The sequence below is a fragment of the Zophobas morio genome, unplaced genomic scaffold (assembly GCF_036711695.1).
Source record: "Zophobas morio isolate AGI-343-1 ecotype UQ-CSIRO unplaced genomic scaffold, CSIRO_AGI_Zmor_V1 ptg000011l, whole genome shotgun sequence".
In the NCBI taxonomy this organism is placed as follows: domain Eukaryota; kingdom Metazoa; phylum Arthropoda; class Insecta; order Coleoptera; family Tenebrionidae; genus Zophobas; species Zophobas morio.
In genome coordinates this window covers 3897537-3899772 of record NW_026972116.1, presented here as the reverse complement: position 1 = coordinate 3899772, position 2236 = coordinate 3897537, and positions in this window count along the sequence as shown.

Here is a 2236-nt window from a genome sequence, read left to right as displayed (position 1 = left end):
AAAAATGGCTTGTAAATTATTTTGATGAAATGTAAGATATTAAATTCAATCATGAAAATATTTGCATCAAACATTTTTAATTTAAATATGCCTCGTAGTTTTGATTTATTTATAAAAAAAACTACTATTGATTGACATCGCATTTGTCAGTTTCTTTTCACGATCAAAATAAATTAATTTTTGTCACTGATGTGATATGTACGAAATGGATGGGTGTGTATTTCTGGATAGTACCTATTTTCTTTGGGTTTCTAAAGTTAATTGTAATTTACTAATTTGATTGCTCTATCGTCTGATAATAATGGTTCAATAGCTGTAATGTTTTCGTAAGTGCTATCTATGGTCGTAAAGACATTGTCAATACAGTTTTTATTTCTAGTTGGAAAATTGACAACTGAAAATATATTGAATTCAGTCCAAGAAACATATAAACATCGCCGCTGGGTGGGCTATAGATATTAATAAAGACAATATTATAATTTACCAGTGTTACGTCAGATATGTCACAGTACATTTCGGAGGATAAATTGGATAACATTGGCAAGGGTTCACCCTGTATATATCTTTTCTAGCCAAAACGAGGGAGCCTCCATGAATGGACAAATTGCGAGAAAGAAAAGATCTTACTTTGTAGTTATCAATTTTCAGTTCCTCAATTTCGGGTGACCTAAGCCAGTACTCGGTAAGACCAGCTACTGAAATATCCTTTCTTTACTAGGAAATTTTCCAACTAAAGAATTTTTCTGAACATTAAAAATTAGATTTGGTTCATCCCGCAACTCTTTAAGAAGTTCATCTTTTTGCAGAATCTGGTACAAAGTATTTCGTTAGTAATCGGGTAATGGATCATATCGTTGTCCGATGATACGACAGGTCGTGGAATATTTTTTTTGACAGATTCAAGTTCGGGTGTGAAGTGGAACAGATTCCCACGTACTGCCACGCACTAACACGTACTAGGGGTTCAGTATGTTCTTTTAGAACACAACTTTAGGGGGTAGTTGACGAAAATACATAGCTTCATGCACCTTATAGGTCAACTAATCTGAGTGATTTATAACGGGTGTGGAATTGTTTTTGGAACAGGAATTTTACATGTAACAACAGAAATTTGAAAATATTAGCTCCCTTAATTATTTTAGAGCAAAACATTACATACAAAAATTCTAAAAAACAAAAAACCATGTCCAATTCCTTTTGTACTTAATTTATAAAACCTTATGGTATTGAAATAAAAAGAATTCGCATGGTAGAATAATACTATATAGTTATAAAATGTAACAGTTCATTGACAGTTCATTAATTTGTCACTAATTATACACCTTTTTTTCTTGCAAAGTTAATTGGCTAAAATGGTACTATGGCGGCTAGTCAGTTTGGAAAATTTCAGGAACTTTCGTAGCACTGTAGCCAAACTGACAAATTCTAGGATCATCAATAATCGAGAGAGTTCTACAACAATTTGAAGCGCAAGTTTGTGCTGTAAACAAATTCTGCAGGTGTCAACGGAATAATCCTGGTGCTAGTGTTGAAAAAAATTGAAGCTGTTCTTGTGTTTGAACAGTAGACTTTGTGTAATCATTGTAGTTGCATTTAAAGCATTATTTAATGTTTGTTTTAAACCCAAAATCGGAATAATGAATTTAACTAAATAGCCAAAATGTCAAAGTAACGACTAGTGTTACAAATCGTGATTTTTTTTCTTTTTATTTCAATACCATAAGGTGCTAGAAAAATATTAAATATTGATTTAGATACAGTTTTTGATTCTCTATAACTTTTGTATGTAACGTGTTGATGTTAAATAATTAGGGGAACCAATATTTTTAAATTTCTGTTCTGTTTATGTTCCAAAAACTACTCTGTACCTGGCATATCTGCCCATCGAAATTGTGTAGTAAGAGTTTTCTTACATTCCCCAGAATTAAATTTATCTGAACATTTTTTTCACCAAGTAGGTCGCAAAATGCATCATAGTACAGTTTTAGTCTACTCTTGAAATCGTTTTCGAAAAATGATCCATCGTCTATATATGTATCTAAATATGATTCCGATTTTTGACTTCAGCGATATGATTTTTGCTTTCATTTTTCAATTTAGTGGGTATTGTAAAATTTTCTAATACATCACTATTTATGTCAGATAGTGTGCAGTCTAATGGATCAACTTCAGGTTCATAAGTCAATATGATAGTCACTATCGGCTTCACAATCAGACGCGTTCTTCAAGGAGCTAG